Here is a 23,260-nt window from a genome sequence, read left to right as displayed (position 1 = left end):
GTTGTACTGTATTCTGATAAGACATGAAACTCAAATAAAAAAGTTGTTACAAGAGACTTGCTTACACTTGCGAGTTTAGAAGACCAGCACTGCACATCTGTCCAAAGCAGGATTCGCCCTACTTCACAAAAAGGAAAACAATCAACGTGAGAGGTATGGCGCATCTTCTTCTCATATGGTGGGATCCACCATTTACTTTAGCGAAGAAAAGTAAATCTGAACAAGAGTGAGCAAATACATAGACACACAATCAAGAGAGCCTGAAGAGGAGGTGTGACCAACCGGCTAAACTGGCGGACGTGTCTTGAGAGGGCTCCACGTACTAGACCCATAATCTGATGACATTATTACGCTCACGCTGCCATCCAGTTCCCCAATCAAGGTTCAGGACGCAGCTGATGGTGCGGAACATCCGGGGCTGTGAACAGGCTGAGTCACAGCACTAGCGGGTAGAGCAACAAGACTGACAGCCTACCACACATGAGACGTGAGGCCGGTGTCCTGCTGTTCCCGCTGAGACATCAATCCTGCAGCAGAGGGCCCTCTGACGTACACTTCATAATGAGGCGTGAGGCTGCACTGCCTCGGACTCAGCTGCTCCGAAAAGCCCAGCTTTGCCTGTGTGCGAGCTAAACAGCGTGCACGGACCGTGAGACTATAGAGTGCATTGGCGGGGGCTCTCCCTTGTGGGCCCCCTCTCGGTTGTGTGCCTGCTGCCGGCCCTGATCTCTCCCACCTGTCCCACACACAATTGTGCGCAGAATCAGGAACTGACCTTCCATCCGCCCACGGGGCAATTGCCTGATCTACACGGGGCACTGTGGCACAGAGGCCATATCGGGTCTAGGCCTACAGGCGATCACCACTGCCTTTAGTGAAGGAACACAGGAGAGCGCATCAGTGCGGGCGCAGTGTCTAAGGGCACAGTCGTGAGCAAGCAGACTGCTAAGAGACAATCTCCTAATTGTCTGAAATCCTCACTGATAACTTGCTAAAGCGGTGGGCTGCGTCAGGATCGATACTGCCAGGTCACTAATTACACCCACTGCTTCCCACGGCACGCATTGAAACTTGCTGCCAAGCAATGGGTCAGCAACGAGGTGGGGCGACATCAGCCCCTTCACAACCAGACATCAAACATCCGCAATATGAGGAGGGAGCATCAGAGGCGGTTTCGTCCCTGGTACTGGACACCAAATTAGACTCAGTGCTCAAAGCAGTGAAGACACTGGATATCTCCTGGTCCAAACTCTCACCTCACTTGAAGACCGCATAGATAAAATCACTGTGAACTTTAACCAAACAACATAATGACCACAGCAAGCTTGCGGGCAAAGTGCGTGACATGGAACTCGCATTCGCAGAGCACACCCCACTGCCAAAAAAGCAGCTGCCATGATGCGAGACCTGTCAAAACAAGTACACCTCCAAGAACGCCAGGCTGAAGACACGGAGGGGCTCTCCCGCAGGACCAACATTAAAGTTATTGGTCTGCCTGAAGGAGCGGAAGGCTCTGACGCAGTGGGATACACAAAAAACTGGCTCCAAACACTGCTCCCGCCAGGATTACTCTTCCCCTTTTTAGGTCTCGCCTATGCAGCACGCATGCGCTTTGGGAGACCTTTAGCCGTCGTGCAGCTCTTTTTCAAAGCACATACTCGTGCTTGTGGCGGCATACGCCTTCCGGGAGTGCGCAGCGGCGCCCAACAAACACGAGTATGTGCTTTGAAAAAGAGCAGACTGCTCTCCCCAGCGCACGCACACCACTCGAGGGTGCACCCCTCCAACTCTCTCTCCCGCTTTAGCCTGGACGCCTTTTTTTTTTTACTTTAAGCGCGAGGCGCGCACTTGTTTTTTCTTGCATCCTCTGGAGCGTCGAATTGTTGTGAAACAGATGCTGTGCGAAAAGAGAAGTGCAAACCGTGTTTTCACCATGTCTACAATATAAAATATTTGTTTTTGCACTAAATGTTTGATGTTGTCCTCGATGGTGTCATTATTTACTTCCTGTATTTTCTTAATGGGATGTTCATGTTTCTCTGGCCAACTAGTTTGTACATAAAAGAAGCAGCTTACTGGCAACCTAAGCTTGTGTTTCGCAATGCGGGAACTTGTGCTGTGGTAATGCTCTAACAGCAAATCAAAATGTGCGCTAGTCCTTTTTTTTGCGGCTGCTCCTGCTTAGCTCCTCTTGCCGTACTCGTTATCAGTGACATAATAGCCCTTCTCCTTGCTTCCTTGCCTCAGGGCTGATAACTTAGGTGGCAGGCAATTAATTCATGACAGAATTCTCATTAAACAAGACATGAGTAATGACGGCATATTAAATAAATCTCTCTGAGGAAGTTCGAGGGGAGACCTTGTACCATTGGCTAGAATTAGTCTTGTGCAAATCTCTGTTCTGGTTTAGGGTTAGTTTGAAGCCTCTTGACTAAAATGGTATAATTATTTACTTTGCTTATTCATATTATTTTTAGTTGCATTCTTGGTGCATATAATTGTTCATAATTGCATGGCAATTTTAGTGAATGTTATAAAAGACATGTTCGCATTATTTCCCAAAATGTTAGCCCTCCCATATTTTATAAGCTATTTTCCAATTTTACATGTCTTTTTTTTATATATTAGACAACTTTGCAAATGGATGATTTTCTCTAGTCAGTCTGCTGACGCTCTTTCCATTGCAAAATTGCATATTGTATTGTAATGGCAAATTTTAAGTGCACAAATACCAAAAGGACAACCTCGTACCCTGTTCGTGAACAAGCTAACTCCTCGAGGGACCAGGCAGGGGGAACGTGGTTAACCCAACAAAGTGCTTGAAAACTGATTGGTTAATAGGTCTCATTTCCAGTGCTCTAAGCGGTGGGCAACTCATGCAAGTAAACGTGCTCCATGAATGTGGTGTCCGAGTCTGTTCGTACATTGACACATTAATTCACCAGACCCACTGAAATAAGTGCACATTCATTCCAGGATTCACAAAATGATAGATTCCTCAGTCGTCTGCCTTTCGGGGAAAGCCTGTGGCAATGGTAAGGCGAGAACGCTGTGTCCCCCCACCCCCCCGTTCTGGTACTGAATCGCCTCTGTCACCCGCCTAGCATCTCTCAAGACACACTGTCAGCCCCAGCTTACATCTATTTCGCATCTTGTAAAGATAACATAACTGAAAACCACTGAATGGGAATATTCCTTCAATCCTTTAACTGTTGCATTCTACGAATTTGGACCTTCCAAGCAGGATTGACAAATGGAATTTTAGTGCATCCCCCTCTTTTAGGGTGTGATTTAGTTATCAGAGTCCCTTTCTTTTTCTAAAGTTCCAAAGCTGAGAGGTAAGTCGTAGTTCTCCAAAATTGACAGCTGCATTTATAAGACAGTTAAATTTCGCTGGCAGTGGATTTTTGGAGATATTCTACTGTTGGTTTACCTTTCTACCTCCCTCTCTCTCCACCCACCTCTCTCCACACCTCTCTCTCTCTCTACCTCTCTCTCTCTCTCTCTCTCTCTACCTCTCTACAACTCTCTCTCTCTCTCTACCTCTCTCTCTCTCTCTACCAGTTGAATTCTGGGAAGCCCAAACCATCAGTATTTCAAATCTGCACGTGAAACGTGGGTAGGATGAGCTGTGCAGCTCAAAGGGATTTTCTTTTTACATAATTTGTATTTAATAGAATTGGGAAGCAGGAGAACAGTCTCAAAGTTGAGATAGGGATTCACATACACTGGCGACCACTTTTGAATTGGCTTTAAAACCATTCAAAGATGGCTGTACAGTCTACTTGGGATGCAGTGGACTAAGTGGCAGCCGAAGCCCTATAGCACTGCTTGTCCTTTAATAAAAAAAAAACAAGCATTGACATAGCCAATAGGTCTCCAATTTGGACCTTATAAGTGTTTAGTTGTCCAGTAAAATATCCTTTGTGCAACAAAATCAAGTGTTGCATTGGCTAAACATCTATAATGTCCCAAAGGCAAGACCTATTGACTATGCCAATGCTTGTTGTAGTTGAGAGGGCACATAGCTTACCGGTAACGCGTCCACCACCCGGGGCAAGGCCTAGGCCCTTCCTCTTACGCCTCCTAAACTTCAAGGACCAGCACACAGTGCTAAGTGAGATCCGCAAGCTCGCAGGAGCAAGGGTTGATAATGACAATGTACTTTTCAACACTTCTATCCCAACTACGCCATGGGAGTGCAGAGGAAAAGGGGTCCTTTCTAGAAGTGAAAAGGCGGTTGCGCCAACGGAACATCCCATACTCCCTCCTCTTCCCAGCCAGCCTTTGCGTCACGGCTGGTGGCATCACACACTTCTTTGATGAAGCAGAGGAAGCCTGAACATGGTTGGAGTCCACTGACCGTCAAGGAGCGTCCCCAAGACACAAGGAAAATACACAACCCACACATCTCCACACAAGAAACCGTCAGAGCAAAAGTCAACGCCAGTAAGCACGCAGCCCTCCTAACCTGTCGTTGTCCCAAATCTAGTGCAAATGATACAAGAACTTAAGAGAGGCACTGCAGGCCGCCGCAACGCTGGGCACCCACGGCTCTAAAACAGAACTGGAAACCTCACCTGACCATTCCCCTAACGACGGTAACTCTTTGATTATCTGGCCCAATGGTGAGGAAACTGGTCTGCTCCCTAGCATCATGCCTCAAAGGGCAGATGAACTGTTCTAAGATATTGACTGCCACCTGTCATGCACCACACACCACTACATAGAGCACTCCCCGCGACCCAACACGCCTGATCCGCTCCACCACGTGCCATGGCGACATGCAGGTACTCAGGCATCTCTCCCCCGCCCCATTCACGCACCTGACACAAAGCTTTGTGAGCTCAGCAAGACGATACATTGGGGCCCCCATCTGAAGCAAGCACAGGAAATCCCCAACACCTTTGAAACACAACACCATCTAGTACCTCGGCAAAATCAGCTGTTTGTTGTAGTGGGACGTTGCCTCCACAGTTTGGGCAGATATAGGTTTTCCCTCTGCTCTGACATAGTTGTCCCTGTTCTGCTTTCCCGTTTCTTTCTTTCACCCCCCTTCTCTCCTCCAGCCCTCGCTTCAAGGAGTGAAGTATGACACCACTTTTGCCTGAGCAATACAAACACAAGCAGGTGCGCCCCCTGCCTGCAACCCCTGGCCAACATATCTGCCCACTCCCGAAACAGGCGACACGCATACCCATGCCCACCCCCATGAAACATGTTGTCCATTAACAAACTCTTGGAATGTGAGGGAAATGCATACAGCAGCGTGTGCTATGACACTTACGCCTATCTTAAATGCCAATCAACGCACATAGCGCTGCTACAGGAAACACGCCTCACACTATCAGAGATTCACTGCCGCCGACACAGGTGGTGTGGACAGGTATACACAAAAGGTTACTCTTCACATGCTAGAGGGGCACAGATATGGATGAGGCCAGGAACCCCATTCGACGAAGAATTGCTGAAGGATGCAGATGAGCACTATGTCTTTGTGCGCAGCCGCTTAGATGGAAGCCCATACTGCTCGGGGTGGTGTACGCCCCAACACCGAGCAGACATTCTTCTGGCACCCTATAAAAGGGTACTTCCGCATTGAAGCACCCTTCCCTGGCTAATAGGAGGGGACTTCAACTCAGTACTAGACACCGCGTTGGGACAGATCCTTCCCTCCCCTCACACACAAGTCAGCAACACCCAATGCTAAGTCACTAGGAGACTGCCTGCATCACTGGCACCTAACGGATATCTGGCGCACACAACACCCTGGGACAAAAATCTACTCCTTTTACTCCCCGCCACGTGGTCTACATGTCCGCACTGACTGTTTTGTGGGCTCAGCAGAGCTGTTCCCTGGGTGCAATCAGAAAGACTACCTGGGGCGCACACATTCAGACTATAATCCCCACCTCCTTCAGATCCAGTGGCTGGGAAACGGTCACGCCATGAATCAGGCAGTTCTCGCACTACGCTCGGTCACCTGCTGCACACCCAACAGGAGATTCATGCCGAATTTGTTAAGCACTACACAGCACTATACAGCTCACGTCGCCGTGGACCGAAACAGACTGGAAGAGTTACTCTTCCCTTTCCTCCTACCCACAATCACACCGCAGCAATGTATGGAGATAGATGAACCGATAACTCTCTTTGAAGTTCAGGAAGCCATCAGAGTACTGGCCACCAGGAAAGCCCCATGCCTGGATGGCTTGCCAGCGGAATACTATAAGGTATATGCCCCAGAACCGGCCCACCACTTGTTAGCCCTGAATGAAGCCCAACAAGAGACATCAAGACTGCCACCAAAGTTGCGGAAATCTTTACTAGTCTCCTTGCCGAAACCAGAATCGAGACCCAGAACGGTTGGCTTAATGCCCAATACGGACTACAAAATTCTGTCAGAACGCCTGCCCCCACTGGTCCCCGCATTCATCTATGCTGACCAAAATGAATTTGTACTATTTCATAGCAAGTCCCTAAAACTGCACCGCTTCTTCCGCGTGTCCAGATATTTAACAGATCAGTGGCCGCACTCAGGGCACATGCTCCTCGACCTGGAGAAGGCGTTTGATACGCTGGAGTGGGATTACCTCTTCGCAGTCCTCTCTAGATGTGGCCTAGGCGACGGTTACCTTCCCCTGATAAAACTCTTATACACCCTCCCCCAGGCAATAGTGAAAACATGTTCATACTTGTCTAGCCTAGTAACCATCGGATGCGGTACCAGACAGAGATGCTCCCTGTCCCCGCACCTGTTATCTCTACCCATGGAACCGCTGGCAGCGGCCCTCTGACGAGGGGGAGCAACATGGAGGATACCGCTCAGCGATGAGACACAGTCTCGCTTTATGCAGACAACCTCCTTCTCTACATTAGGGCACCCCAAGATGATATTACAAACACTCGCCAATTTTGTGTCTATATCTGGCCTGCGAGTCAACTGGGCAAAGTCATGCTTATAACCGTTTGACCTGTCCGCCACAGACCCAGAACTAACAATCATTGGCAAAAACGTTTGATGGCACCCGGCTGTCTTTTGCCATCTGGGAGTCAGGATCTACCACCAGCCCAAGGACTTACTGGATGGTAATGTTACACTGGCGATAATTGCTATAAGGTTGCAGATGTCCTCCTGGTGGAGTCTGCTACTAAAAGTTATGGGGTATATTGACCTACTAAAAATGGTGGTGCTACACAGACTTCTATATTACTTTTTGAAACTGCCTCTCTACATTCGCCCCGTATTACGCTCCTTTGACTGCACAATGCGGTACGTCATTTGGAACGCACTCACTGCTGTGTCACGCTATCTAAACTGTACTTGCCAGGAGATCGGGGAGGCCTCGCAGTACCCCACATGGAGCACTACTACCTGGCAACACAACTACAGTGGGTGGCCAGACGAGTGAGCGGTCAGCACCGGGGGGACACTGCCGCACACCATCAGGCTTGGTCGTGCTCGTACATCCTAGGCTTATTTCATCCCAAGAGCCCAGACAAGACACCCCGACAGCGGATGCTGACAGTGGACCATAAATGCTTCAAAAGAGTCTGACTCCTTACTAGGGACCATGTCCCGTATGCGCCTGCCTTGCACATCTTGGGCACGCCAAGAGGCTGAAACAGCATCACTAGGTCTAACCTTCATACTTGGGAAGAAGTGTGACTGCAGACATTAGGCGATCATTATCATGATGGACAACTAACACAATTTAACGAGCTAGTGTCAGAGGGTGGACAGCACATGCTACCTCGGGTGTACATTCACCCTGCACCCAACAACAGTCCTTCAGCTGAACATGATAAAGAGGCTTAAGATCTCTGGGTGTACATTCAGCCTGCAACTGCACATTCTACTAAGGCTTCAAAGCCATGGGTGTATATTAACCCTCCACCGAATGACAGTCCTACGGCTGCATATGGTAACGGGTCTTCATATCCATGGGGGTACATTTACCCTGCAACCAATCACAGTTCAACAGCTGCATATTCTACCCAGGGTGTGCATTCACCCTGGAACCAATAACAGTCCTACAGATGCAGGTGCTACCGAGGCTTCAGATCTCTGCATGTACATTCACCCTGCAACCACAGTCCCACAGCTGCATATGCTACTAATGCTTCAGAACCGTGGGTGTACATTCACACTGCACTCAGTGACATTCCTACAGATGCACATGCTACCCAGGATGTACATTCACCCTGCAACCAATGACAGTCCTACAATTACAGGTGCTACCGAGGCTTCAGATCCCTGGATGAACAGTCACCCACCAACCAATCACAGTCCTACAGCTGCACATGCTACTGAGGCTTCAGATCCCTGGGTGTACATTCACCCTGCATCCAGTGACAGTCCTACAGCTCCACATACTACCGAGGCTTCAGATCCCTGGGTGTACATTCATTCTGCACCAATGACAGTCTTAAAGATCCACATGCTACACAGTCTTCAGATCCCTGTGTGTACGTTCAACCTGCACCCAGTGACAGTCCTACAGCTGCACATGCTACTGAGGCTTCAGATCCCTGGATTTACATTCACCCTGCACCCAGTGAGTCCTACAGCTCCACATACTACTGAGGCTTCATGGGTGTACATTCACCAAGCACCCAATGACAGTCCTACAGCTCCACATGCTACTGAGGCTTCAGATCCCTTTGTGTACATTCACCCTGCACCAATGACAGTCTTAAAGCTCCACATGCTACCGATGCTTCTGATCCCTGGGTGTACATTCACCCTGGACCAGTGACAGTCCTACAGCTCCACATGCTACCGAGGCTTCAGATCCCTGGGTGTACATTCATCCTGCAACCAATCCCAGTTCTAGAGCTGCACATGCTACTGAGGCTTCAGATCCCTGGGTGTACATTCACCCTGCACCCAGTGACAGTCCTACAGCTCCACATACTACCAAGGCTTCAGATCCCTGGGTGTACATTCATTCTGCACCAATGACAGTCTTAAAGATCCACATGCTACACAGTCTTCAGATCCCTGCGTGTATGTTCAACCTGCACCCAGTGACAGTCCTACAGCTGCACATGCTACTGAGGCTTCAGATCCCTGGATTTACATTCACCCTGCACCCAGTGAGTCCTACAGCTCCACATACTACTGAGGCTTCATGGGTGTACATTCACCAAGCACCCAATGACAGTCCTACAGCTCCACATGCTACTGAGGCTTCAGATCCCTGTGTGTACATTCACAGACTGGGTGCTGATGGAAGCACTGCTCAAGTTTTCCAAAAGAAAGAAAGCAATGAACCAGCGCCCTCTTTTAGGCCAACCAGACTGGCCACAAATGCATGGCTCCCAAGGGATCTGGTGCTTATAAAATCAAGGCATATCATTTTGTAAAGGTCACAAAAGGCCCTTTCTAGTTAATTTGAGAAAATGCTGCTGCATCCTGGTGAAGCTGTCTGAGATGATCCCTTGTACACATCAAGTGATCTCAAATGTCGCTCTTGGAAAAAGGGTGACCTCCTCTAAACCCCAAAGATATGCTCTCAATTCACTGTTCTAAAAACAACTGCCCACTTAGTACAGAAAGCTCTGTCACCCCAGTAATGGGAGTATCTAATTACAGGTTTCGATCTGCAATACCCTTGCCTACCTGTTAACTAACCATCATTTGGATGGTGCCCCTCTCTGTTCAATACTATTCATACTGCTAACGCACCAACTGCCATTGTGGACTTCTATACGGTCACCCTCTTTGCAAACATATTCCCCTCCCACAATGGTATATTCTCCATTCAGTATGAAGGATCACCCTCTAAATCATAGGTGTTAAACATTTTCCTGGGGGCCAAAATGGTTGGTCTGTGGTGTGACTGAGGACCATACTGATGCAGGTCAGGGGGTGATGGGTGTTAGATAAGCATAGGGGAAACGAAACATGTACATTGTGTGGATAGTGAGTCGTGGAATTAAAAGGTTTAATTCCACACAGTCTTCTAAATTTCTAGGCTCTACAAAAGTATCATTTTGACAATACTGTGTTTTTTATTTCATTTATTTCATTATTTTTATATAGCGTAAACTTTACCCGAAGGTGTCAGAGCGCTTTACAATAGGACCAGTTACATTACATAAGGATTTCGGAGTGCATGAATTACTTAAAAGATATAAACAGAAAAACTCTAAATTCACATAAGAATGGTAGTAAGTACAAAAGCCACTACAGATACTAGTGGTTGGAGTTACATATATACAAGTTGCAGATTCACTCGAGATTACATTTTAATAAAAGTCGAAGCGTTAAGGGTTGGAGAATTAAAAATACAAATTTACAAAGTATGATCTTCTCGCCAAAGGTGGCATGGGGAACTCCTCACATTCCTGGAACTGGCGAGTCACAAGATTGAGGGAAACAAGAGGTGGCATTCCATGCGTCAATAGTCTGTAGCACTCTTCATTAGTCCTGCATTAGGCGAGGTGTACTCTTGAAGGGGGTGGCGACGACTGGCACATCAGCAGTATCGAGCAACAGAGAGTTGAAAGTATGGGGCAACTGCAGGCTCACCTCCTGTCCCCGTTGTGCTTCTTGGCATCTTCTGCACTCTCCAGAATGCCACCTCGCTCCTTCAGGTGCCATACCCTCCTTGACTCCATCCGCACCAAGCTCTGGAAACATAGTCTGCACAAAGTGCAGTAGGATGACTACTAGCCCCCAATCAGGGTTGCGCAAATTGGTGAACAGGCAGCCACTGGTCCAAATGGCAATAGGCCTGCACTTTGGTGCTGACGGCCGCCTATCCTCGCTGCGCCTGGCACGGAAGTGCCCTAGGCAGGGCTAAGGGAGCACATCCCCCGCAAAAATGAACCGCTGCAGTCAGGAAGCCACACCAGCCTCTGAGATCTGAATGGGGCAGCCATCTTAGCTCTGTCGCGAGTGTGGGAGCTGGGATAATCAGCGCTGCCCCAGCTCTGCGTCACACTCTCGGGGATCTCAAAGCGCACCGCCGGTGACCACGATAAATCAGCAAGCCACTCCCGTGGAATTGGGGAGGTGTTATGCTGCATTTGAGTCCCTAGCCCTCTACCACATCCTAGGGTAAGCCTTCACTGCTTATTATCGATACCTTTGGCAAGTCAAGTACAAAGGAAGTAACTTTATTACTGAACTAGAATGAAATAGAATCTTAGGCCTCACCAGTTACTTGTGCCTTTAGTCTCTCAACTGTAAACACTAGCAATGCTTAGAAACAGGCTCAGGTACCAAGTACTATAAAAATCTTTGGCACAGAGCCCCAAAACAGTGAGCAATTCACAGAGGTTTGCAGACACAAACACTCAACCACCAAAACTAGGCATGGGACAATTAGAACATTGTCCATGACTATAGGAGGAGAGTTATTGTTTAATCCTGGTGTTACCACTTTGCCAAAATATGCTGGTTGTGAACTCTATTTAAAATCTGGAAAGGTTATAGCTGTAGTGATAGACGTTCCTGAGCCTCCATGGGTGCCACCTGCACCACCAGCTGATGTGTATGGAGCAAGATGGGAACTAATGACACAGATGGCATGTTTTTCTTTTTAATCTCTGCCTCCCCTTGAGACAAATTGCGCACTCTTCAGTAATGACTTTCTTAGCATATTACTTTGCTCCATTTCTTTAAATAAGAAGAAGAAAAAAAGACACGGGACACTCTTAAATCAAACTAAACACTGGTAGTAAGTATTTGGTACGAAAACAGGATGTACCCAAACAATCACTTGATTATACCCATGGGGAGAGAATACCAAGCTTCATAGTTCACTCACTAAAATGTGCTTCTTTAAGAAAGTTATGACTCTTGAAACAAAGAGTGCTGCACTGTGGTGTTTGTCAAGGCTTTAGGTGGATGGCTCCCTTCAGGTCTCAGACCTGTTAGTAATTAAAAACGGACGTGGAAACAGGTCTCTATTTGGCCTTATATTTACATACTGGCAAACAACACTGATCGATTTCTGAATAATTCATGTAAAAACGTTACAGTAAACCATTTCAGTTTTTTGTTCCTGTTTCCCATTTTACTTAATCTTGCACCAAAATACAGGCCAGGTGACACTATAGGGATAACAGAAATTTAGTTTGTGTGTTTGAGCCACGCACCCCCCACTTTTTGCATCCCACTTGAAGCCCTGTTTTCGGCACCCCTGTTTCACCAGATGGTTTGATAGTCTAACCGTATCCTTCCGATGCCTTTGACCCCTTAATTGCCATTATGTAATGGAGATGGGCAGGTCACTGAAGCCTCAAATTAAGCTCGAGCTAGATTACTTAATCTGGCCCAGCTTGCTGTTCTCTTGGATTCTGGAATCCAAACAGAGCCAAAACTTCATGTGGCTTGTCTGCCACCTATGCTCCAATATAATTTACCAAGAAATAAAGACAAAGCATTAACTTTTGATGCAAAATGAGAGCGAAAGCGTTACCCATCTTTTAGCTGAATTGCATAATAAGAAAGCAAAAAACCCGAGATTCCTCGCAGATTCCCAACTTGACCAAACTGTGTGAGCCAAGCAATTATTTTACTTCTCTTTGCGTACTTTTTTTCATTTCAAACACACAAAAGCTGATGAGAAGATGTGTGCAATAAACTTAGCCACTGGCAATTGCTTGGGGTAGCATTCCAACCCATTATGGCTGAGATTAATTCAATGATTTCCACACATCATTTTTAGGATTATTTCAGTATGTCTCACTAAGTGGCATGAGTATGCCCAAACGTGGTTCCCACCTTCTCCAAGGAACCAAGTAACACCAGGCTGATGAACCCTAACATGTGTTCCGGTTCATTGAGAACCTGGAGTATTGCGACTGGAACAGGTCAAGACTGATTTGCATATGGCTAGGTCCAAACTAAGGTAGCACAGTGTTCAAAATAATCAGGTACTGAAATGGAGGCCGGAGGAATTGGCAATGGTGGAGATTAATTCAAGCATTCCAGCCATTACTTTTTTACAAATTGACCAATTCCTCATTTTTACATATGAGCACAACTTGAAATAGACTATAATGTTATTCAATTTATAGCAGCAACCTAGGCCAACAAGAGCATGAATGTTTCTATGCTCATTAGTTTTAAAGTATCACTTTTAATGAATGGCACTCCATGCAGTGATATAATCTGATGTACTAGGGTATAATGCGTCTGCATAATAATGAAATACACTTTTGAATAGATTTTATCAGATTTTACATGTTTGTTCCATCATTAAAGACTAATGCTCTATAGAAGATAAGTGATGTAGGACACATTAGCTTCTTTCCCTTTACTTCAGTCAATTTGTCAATACATGCTTTCTCTTGAACACCTTTCTGACTCTTACTCCTCAGTGAAGTAAAGAACAGCCTAGCGCTTCTCTTCATTAGGGGACCACACACAATGCTCTGGGGGGCTTCAAACAGACTCTGGGCAATACTTTGACTATTCCTGCGCTATAATGTTTGACTTCACCATCAGAGTTGCAACAAGTTTGCAAGTAAATCCTTGGCTGACTGTCCAAGATTATGATCCTCCTGGTGAGCTGGTGGATAAAATAATATGTACCTTCAGAATTATGATCTCTGCTAATCTACCTTCAAAAGAGCATAGTCACCATTCATTCGGAGATGGATCGAGCCCCAGTGATTAAATATGTCCCACCCTAAGAATAGTGGTCATCTCCCATCAAGAGACAGTAACAGCAATGTATTGTCCTGAGTCTCTTCAATCTGGCCTTCATGAATTTTAAGGATCAATAGACGTAGGGACTAGTGAGAAGTTATTTTTTTCATTGGAATTTTCAAGAGACAACTTATAACTTGGCAGCACAACCACCAAGTGGTTAAGGACACCCCTATCTCGAGGCTCGTGTGGGATTCCACTTTGGGAATCCTGCTTTTGTCCTAACCTGAATAAAACCCATCTCTTTCGATGACTAATGTCCCTGGGATGAATCCATCCACGAAAAACAACCGTTCCTTATCCTGACGAAGGCCTTCTTTGCCCAATGTACTATTTAAGCCCTCGACACACAACCGGGTGGGAGGGGGGTGGGGATAACCCATTGTAAATAATGGTTTACTGGGCCCAGTAACTTCCCTCCACCCACATACACACAACTAATCCAAAAACGATTCGACTCTCTGTTGACACCAGTCTATCTGCCATTGCACCAGTCCCGCGTGCTTTCTGCCTGAGCACGCTCCTCGCAAAAGCCCTATACTCCCCGCCTCCCACTCTTGCTGCAAATGTCACATGCCTAGCTCTCAGGACGAGCAACTGTCTGCTTTTCAAAGAGCTAAGGCGGGAGTAACACAATCAGTCACGCATTTTTGCAATCGAACAAGCCCATTGCTAGTACGCTACTGGAACCCCACGCGTGGAAGATGGCTTCGAATGGGCAGAGTTGCAATCGCCCCTTAAACTCACCTGTCTGGGTTGGGGCCAGGAGAAAACCAGACATACACTGCCAAATCCTCGTGCGCGGCTGGTCTGGATGCTTCTGCCCCTCACTCCCCCAGCCTGGGGAGGGGCTGTACCCAATAGACCCTCTGGAGGTCTGCTCTGCCCCAGAGCACGCTTGGGAATCCTCACCCAGCCTGGGCTGACAGATCGTTTCCAGAGAGCCTCTCTTCAATTCCAAGCCTGGGGTACTGCGATTCTCCAAGGGGGTCGTTTAACCTTGTCTGATCCCTTTAGAATAAATCCGGTCTCCAATTCATATGGTGGTTGTCGTGTCCTCAGTTCATACGGTGATTGTTGTGTCCCCTTCCATCGAGCGTCTTGTTTCCGCCTACTTAGAGGCTGTATTTTCTCCACAATCTCTCTATTACATGTGTTTTTTTCTCCTCAGCCTGTGGCACTAGAGTGATCAAGGAGTGTTTCTTCTCCAGTTTGTCGATCCTTTGCCTCCCATGAGTCTCTCTTCTGTGTCTGTCGCAGATAGATATTCATTTGGGGTGTACAATATTCCCCTACGTATCCAGCTGTCAGACCTTCGATTAGGGGCGGCGAGGGGAGGTCCCTATTACAGGGCGTGTAAATAGCAGACCACTCTCCAAGAAAAGGATTGTAGCAGGCTTGGCGTTAAGTTTTCTTCGCGGGCACCTCTTCCCCGCTGCCTGCATATCTGACCTTCTCCCGTGTCTAATCCCCAGTCTGGGTCTTTTTCTGGGGTGTCTCTGCTTGCATTATCCAGCTGTCAAGACTTCCCTTGGGTGTTTGTTTGTGCGGGCAGTCTGTAGCTGCTAGCTCTTCCCAGTAGGTGACTGTAATCCCAATGAATTCCCAGAACTTGGGCAGGTAGTGTGTTTCGTTTGATTCTGCCCAGCGAGTGTCTCTTAGCTCAGAGACGTCCCTTGGTGTGGTGGATGCGTCTCTGGTGCTGTGCTTGCTGGGGGTGAGTGAAAAAGCCGACGAATGTTTCGCCGCTTGTTTTGGTTGGGTTAATGGGACTGGCCGGGCCGAGGAGCACTTTCTCGTACACCTTGTACTGCTGCTGTCAGTGCTCTCCCCGCGCCCGTGCCGCACTCACCCTCGGTCCCCGCAGCACCTCCCTCTCTCCCTCCACGACTGTCTCCCAGACTCTCTTCCCTCCCCCGTAGCCCCCCTTCTCCCTCCCTCTCGCTGCGCAGTGCTTTCGTCGCTCTAGTCAAAATGTGTCTATTCAGCTTCTCCGAGAAGCGGCTCCCGCCGCCATGTTCCCACCCCCTCACACAAACACGCCCAGGATTGTTGACGCGCGTGCGCCATGACGCAGAGGGGAGGGAGGCCTGTCAGCTCTCGCAGACTTGGCGTCGCAAAACGCAAATAAGTGGCCACCATCTTGGTGTAGGGAGGAGGAGGGGTGTGTGATTGGTTGCCCTACCGGTAGTTTTCTACCGGAGAATGAGCAGTATCTGCCATCTTGGTAAAGTGCTATGTAGTTTTATTTATGCGTTTTTATATAGCGCGGACTTTACCCGATGGTGTCAGAGCGCTTCACAAAAGGAACAGTAATGGTACATGAGGAGAAACTATTACAAGTGAACAAATTACAGCAGCAAACATTAAGTTAGATGAGGCAAAAGTGACAAATGTGAGCAAACAATATGCAAGAGGTAGCAAACGGTACATTACAGGAGAAAAAAGTGAAATGTGTGCAGGTTACAAAAGTGTACAAAGTACACGTAGAGGTATAATACTGCAATAAATGGCAGACACTCAAGCTCAAGAACAAACATTACGTAGGCAATGGTGGCACTTGTGCAAGTATCTAAAGCAAACAAAATGTGAAAGGTAGCAAACAGTGTGTTACGAGAGAAAAGTGACGTGGGTATGTTACAAGAGTACCAAACACAGGTAGAAGGATAATACTGCAATAAATGGCAGACACTCAAACTCCAGAACAAACGTTACGTAGGCAATGGTGGCACTTGTGCAAGTATCTAAAGCAAACAAAATGTGAGAGGTAGCAAACAGTGTGTTACGAGAGAAAAGTGACGTGTGCAAGCTACAAAAGAGTATTGAACACAGGTAGAAGAATAATGCTGCAATACTTGGCAGACACTCAGACCACAAGAGCTCACTGGGAAGGCACTTCCATACTCATGGAGAATAGAATTTTCTGTAATAGAAGGTCTTCCTTCAGGTAATAGAGAGGGCGTAAATTACATTTGGAAGTGTCTTTGAAGGAGGAGAACCTTGAGGTCAGTTTTGAAGGCCTGGGAGAAGGTGGTGGTCTGGAGCTGAGGCGGAAGTGAGTTCCAGATTCTCACCTCGTTGCCTGAAAAGGATTGAGCCATCGATCTTTCCTTCTTGAAAGTGGAAGGTTCTAGCAGTACATTTTCTGCATTACGTGATGGTCTAGAGCCTCCAGAGAGTTTCAGTTTATTCGCCAGGTAGTGAGGAGAGGAGGAATGCAAGGCTTTGTGGGTGATACAGGCAGTCTTGTAGATAGATCTTGCCTCAATGGGAAGCCAGCGGAGGGTGGATAACATGGGTGTGATGTGGTCGCTTCTTTTGGCTCCAAAAATTAAACGAGCTGCTGAATGGAGAACAGATTTAAGGGGGGACAGATGTAATGTAAAAAATATTTGTAAAGCGCAACTAACACCTGGCGGTTTCTTGGCGCTCGAGCATGGGGAGACAGACAGTCCGCAGGGCGAAGAGCGTTAATTGTAAGCATTACAAAACAAGTGAGTTTTAAGGAGGGACCTGAAACGGGTGTAGGGGGAAGGTAGTCTTATGCCTAAAGGGAGTGTATTCTAGAGGGAAGGAGCAAGGAATGAGAATCTCAGTCCTCCCCGTTTCTTATGTTTAAAAACCGGGACCTTAAGTAGGGCCAGGTGGGAAGAACGGAGGTTGCGGGCGGGGACATATGGGTGCAGTAGTGAAGAGTTAAAAAACGGGCCCATACCGGCCAGGGACTTAAAAATAGTGCAGCCTAATTTGAATTTACAGCGCACAGAGACAGGAAGCCAGTGGAGGGATTTTAGCAAAGGACGGACGTGTTGGTGCTTTGGTTGATGGTAGATAAGACGTGCGGACTGATTCTGGACAAGTTGCAGCCTCTTCAGTTGGTAGGCCGGGATGCCACCATAGAGGGAGTTGGCGTAGTCTATCCTAGAGATGACTAAAGCGAGCAAGACCAAGGTAAGAGCCTCAGTGGTCAGGAAACGAGCAATCTTTCGAATTTTTCGTAACTGAAAAAAACTGGAGGAGACTACAGCATTGATCTGGGGTTTCATCGTGAGGTCGTTACCGATGATAACCCCCAGATAGGATTTGGGGAGGCCAGTAAGAAGAGAGTTGCAGTAGTCAAGTCTGGCGAGGGCCAGCGATTGGTCCAGTGTTTTAAGGTCTTGCTCTGGGAATAAGCGATGAATTCCCCAAGGAAGGCGCAGTTGGTATCGAGCAGACTTTTCAATGGAATTGATGTGGGAGATCAGATTGAGTTTTTTGTCGAGTATGACACCAAGGGATTTTGCGCTGTCGACAATGATGGGTTTACTGTTAAGTAGATTCAGCGCGTCATCAATCACTTGCAGCAGGGCTGTTTCAGACTGAAAATTATCAAGAAGATCATTGTCCTTGATATGACGAGAGAGTTGTTTCACTACACATCTTTCTGTGATCTTCGCAAGAAAGGGTAGGTTAGTGATGGGGCGGTAGTTGTTGAGGTTATTCGCATCTGCAGTGGGTTTTTTAAGCAGAGGGGTGACCTGCCCAGTTTTGAGGGAGACAGGAAGGGAGCCTCGACAGAGGGAGAGGTGGACCAGAGTGGTCCAATAGGAAAGAGAATGGGTATAGAAGTCAAAGGCAATGGCACTAGGGATGGAGTCCAGGGAATGGTTGGAGGGCTTTGTTTCGCGGATGCAGTTGAGTAGAGCATCTTCAGAGATGGGGTCAAAGTTCTGCCAAATGGCTAAGGATTTACGCTCCTCTGGAGGGGTAGGATGAGCGACCTGGTCCACCAGTGATTTCACTTTTTTGTCAAAGAATATAGCGAAATCCGCTGCTTTCTTTGTAGAATCCTCCAACTTGGAGGTTTGGGGACAGCAGTTGGGATTCTTGATGAGATCGAATAGCTTTTTTTGGTCTATTTTTGGCTGAGTCAAGGAGGATTTTGAAGTGCGACGCTTTCCCAAGGAAGATGTGCTTGTAGTACTTGGCTTGCTGAGCAAAGCCTGGCCAAGTTATCAATGGAGGACGCATGCCTCCATTGTTTCTCCAGGAATCTAAGGTGTTTCCTTTCTTCATAGAGGGATTTGTTGAACCAAGGTGCTGAGGGAGCGGGCCTTTTTTTTTTGCTTTGTAGAGGAGCGACGTTATTGATTTTGACTGCAAGGACTGTGAGGCATTGGGAGGTGAGTTTGTCAACATGTAGGTTCGGGTCTAGCCTTGGAAGTGATAGCAAAGCTGATTCGCAGTAGGAACCAATGTCAATGTTTTTAGTGTCGCGGAACAAGGAGGTAGACCTCTTAGGTTGGCCAAGAGTTATAGTATGTGATAAGTGAAGAGAGAATGGGATGAGGAGGTGGTCAGATCAGTCTATATGAATAGGGGTAGCGATAGAAAGCATGCCTGCTTTAGAAATCACAAGCTCCAGGATTGATCCCTTAGAGTGTGTTGATTCTGTGCAGTGTTGGATAAGATCGTTTTTAGAGAAGAAGGTGGCCAGCAAATTTGCAGAAGAGTCTTGAGACGAGCCCCAGTGGAGATTGAAGTCACCCACAAAGATCTGATTGTCACTTTGCGAGTATTGGTCACTAATGAAGTCACTGACTTCCTCCATAAACAAAGGGCCGCTGCACGGCGGGCGGTAAATGGCATGGAATCTGAGGGGTGAGCGGTGGTGTAATTGAAGCTCAAGAGATAGACATTCAAAAGTGCGGAAGGAGCTGATAGGAAAAGCCTTAAGTTGAAGGGCATTTCTAAAGATGACTGCAACACCTCCCCCAACTTTTTTAATTCTGTCATTCCTATGTAAAGAATAGCCTGTTGGTAGTAGGAGATCAAACATAGAGTGAGAGGTATTGTTGAACCAGGTCTCTGTGAGGAAGCGCATGTCTATGTTGTGAAGGGTGATGGTGTCTGAGATTTCAAGTGTGTGTTTGATTGCAGATCTGCAGTTGTGGAGCAGACAGCGCAGCTCTGACAAGACTGTTTTGTTGGCGGGGTACTTGAGCTCTGAAGGGTGATCGGGATATTGTTCTTATACAGGGGTGCTCGGGGGGTTTAGGTGGGTGCTTGGTTCTGACAGAGGAGATTATCAGAATAGTGTAGATAGTAGGGTTACTAGGAGATGCAGGTTGGAGAGGGGTGGTGTTCAAGGGCTTGTGTGAGTTGACGAGGTTTGCAGACGACGGGTTATGCTTAGCTATTATGGGGTGCGAGGTGCATCTCGTGGGAAGGTGAGAGTTTTCCAAAGGAGTTAACGTGAACGGAAAAGTGGAAATCTTGGAGCTTAACAGTGAAATGGTAGCTACAAGCTGGGAGATGGAGGTGATAAGAGAGCCTAGCTTGTTTTCCAGAGAGAGTAGGGCAGAGCACGGATGGTTGGGTGGCTCGATGGAAACAGGAGGGGGTGAAATTGGTGGTGGAAAGCAGGGAGAGGTGTGGGGACAGGAGGAGAGTTGGGGTACAGGGTTCATAGGTGGGGAAAGGAGGAGGTTGAGAACGGGAGTTGGTGTATCAGAGGTGAGGGGGGAGTTGTCTTTGTTGGCGTTGGAAGAAGGAAAGGCATTAAGGACATAATTAGGGGGAGATGGGTGCGGATCTAGAGCGGTGATGCAGAAGGAGAGGGGAGGACTGCGTGGAGTCATAGGAATGAAGGAGGTTTGGGAGGACAAGAGGGGAGGTGATTGGAGAGGTCCTGTCAGCTTGGAGAGGTGGCTGTGAGGGAACAGGCATCTGGCAGAGTGAGGGGGGTTGGGAGAAAGGGAAGTTGAAGAAAGGAAATGGTTCTACTGGGCCCGAGGGAGGGAAATGGAAAGGGTTACCAAGGGGGGAAAGGGGGTAGCACAGCAATGCTGGAGGAGAAGGGGGGAGGAGAGAGATGCAATGGGTTTGTGGATAAGTCGGGGTAAATAGTGAGGGGAGAAGGGGGGAGAGGGGAAGAGGGAAGAATGAGGGGAGCATAGGGAAAGTTAACTGGCGGAGAGGTGGACTAAAAAGGGGGGTGGCAGGTAGGAAAATGGGGGAGGAGATGAGATTGGAGTACCGGGACGGTGCAGATTGGACGAGGAGCATATCAGCTATAGGTAAGGCTGAGGTGATGAAGGGGGGGCACACTGTGAGGGGGGATGAATGGGAGAGGAGGGAATGGGGGGAGGGAAGAGGGCCGACCTGTGCTTCTCAAGGGTGCAGCCTGTTAGAGTGTAGGGGGTCAGGGGAGGAGAAAGGGAGTAGTGGGTGGAGCTAGGTGAAGAGTCAGGGGAAAACCTGGTTGCAGAGGAGGGGTGTAGGGAGGGGAAGAGGTGGTCAAAGAGAGAGGGACAGGAGTCTTTGCCTTGGATTATGACAGTATCGTTATTATAGCGTGAGATAGTGAGGGAGCCTTTGAAACACGCGCAGGGGGACATTTTTAGTTGTTTCCCATGCGGGATAGAGGAGGAGGAGGTGACGTTAAGGGAATTATATAAGCTGGTGGACCAAGAAGGAGTGTCGTGAGTGAAGAAAATTAAATCGTTTTTGAGCCTCCCAAAACGACCATTGTAAAATTGATCAACAAAAAGGGAATCAGGGAAACATTCAATAGTGTTATGCTTCAATCGTTTTACTGAGGCTTTAGTCTGGCCAGGAGGATAGACGATTTTGTAGCAATGAATTCCAGCCTTAACTCGAGTGGTGGCCATGTTGGGAGAAAGAGGAGGAGGACGGTGGGGGGGGGGGGGATATGAGAAGGGTCTCACTAGGATAGCAGTGGTGAGGAGAAGTATAAGGACAAAAAGGGGGCACATATTCCAGACGTCGGGTGAAGATAGCTAAACTAATGTGCTAATGTGATTAGGAACAGGTTGTTACTTCAGAGCAGAAGAAGATGGGAAGGCTTGGAAGTCCCTGTGATTCCGCTGGTATTTGTTGGGCCTTACAACTAGGTATACATGATGCCACCTGGCACTAGATAGAAGTTACAAAGCAATTGTTTACATGTGACAGGGCCAGCCGGACCACTGTCAGAACCATCACAAATCAAATTTAGTAAAAGTAAAACAGATCGTAGACGAACACCCAGTGACCATTGGTGATGACTGTGCTTAGCATCAGCCTGTAACAAAAACCACATTTGGCCCCAACCGCATTGTACGCCCATAATCTCAACAGACTAATAGTGGACCCTAACCTCCTGAGAATACTAACATTAGGGACATAAAGCGTAGGGTGTAACAAAATCTCACTAGCATAACCAGAATATGCAGGACAACCTCATCATCATAAACCACATTAAGAGGTACTCAGAGCAGGGTGTGTAAATCATACTACATGAAAAACATAGCAGCATATAATCGTAATAGGTCCTGGCCCCAACAAACCTCCCAGTCCCCCTGGCCAACTGGCCATCGCAGAGGGGGGCTCAAATGCCCTGTACCTAGAATGTCTGGGCTGCTGCCAATACAGCAAAAGTCAATGGATGCGCACTTGTGCAAACCTAAGCATTGCAGCTGGCACTAAGCGCAGCTGTGAGGGAATGGGGCGAAGGAGTGCATCTCACTCCTAACTCAATCAGACCTGACCCCACAGATTAAGTGGCCTAAACAGTGCAGCTGGCATTACTTGCTGCACAGCTGTAAACGGCCTAAATGGTGCAGCTGGCACTACTTGCTGCGCAGCTGTAAAAGGCCTAAACAGTGCAGCTGGCACTTAATACACGGACGAATGTGAGGGTCGTTAATTAACTTCGCGCAAGCGCGATAACTTTATTATGCATGCTGATGACACACTTTACAGGCTGTTGGGGTTTGCCTTGGACACTACAGCCCTCCCAACATTTGGATCAAATTTGATTATCTTCTACAGATAGGTTCAATTTGCATAGCTGCCAAGTTTCCCAGTTACAAGCTTGATGCGCTGCTTCAGTCCATTTAAAAAAAAATTAGATAAAGAAGGAGGACCGAAAAGCAGAAAGAGGGTAAAGGAGAAAAGATATACTACCACTTTTTGTGGATGATTAGGGCTTATCCATGAAGTAATGATTTGAAATGAAATAGAATTTATGAAGCGCAATGGCTATCCTGAGGCCTGCTAGAGCTGCGGACGAACACAGAGAGACAGGAAAGGAGAGGATTAAGTACAGTCACTGAAAAGAACGGTTTTTAGTAGCTTTCGAAAATACAGCAGGTTAGGCTCCTTCCGCAGATGCAATGGGAGGGCGTTCCAAGAGTTGGCAGCGTTATAACAGTCACTGAGCACCGACCTTGCAGTCCTGATTTGCCCCGGAACTGCACCCTGCACATCTTCTGGCCAGGCTTAGCAGAGAATATTTAATCATCGGGTGAAGACTGCACAAGGTCTTTAGCTCACACAATAATACAGAATGTGTGTGTCTCATTGCTGCTGCAGTGAGACAGGCACGATTTAAGGCCTAGGGTGAGGCCCCAGTACACTGGCGACAAGGGTGGGCCCCAGACCCCACCTGCTATAGAGGGCCACACTGTCTTTACAATGGCGATTAATCAGGCACAGGGAAGCCGGCTCCCATAATCAGCTGTCCGCCCACTTGGCGGTTGAGCTACCTTGACCCAACTTTGATCCACCTGTTTCCAGTTGTGAGCAGCACAGGCCTTGTGGAGG

General features: G+C 47.6%; 1 protein-coding gene across 2 annotated transcripts in view; it reads right to left on the bottom strand.

The window, feature by feature from the left end:
* Positions 1–15,661, bottom strand: part of NCOA1 (nuclear receptor coactivator 1) — a 1,223,800-nt gene extending 1,208,139 nt beyond the window's left edge. For both annotated transcript variants that reach the window (XM_086928021.1, XM_086928023.1), the window contains exon 1: positions 14,417–15,661. The gene's annotated coding sequence lies outside the window, so the exon portion shown is untranslated. The remainder of the gene's footprint in view (positions 1–14,416) is intronic.
* Between the last annotated feature and the right edge of the window lie 7,599 nt (positions 15,662–23,260).

The sequence above is a fragment of the Lissotriton vulgaris genome, chromosome 6 (genome assembly GCF_964263255.1).
Source record: "Lissotriton vulgaris chromosome 6, aLisVul1.2, whole genome shotgun sequence".
NCBI classification, from domain to species: domain Eukaryota; kingdom Metazoa; phylum Chordata; class Amphibia; order Caudata; family Salamandridae; genus Lissotriton; species Lissotriton vulgaris.
The sequence above is the reverse complement of the archived record's forward strand: the minus strand, read 5'-3'. Positions and strand labels throughout refer to the sequence as shown.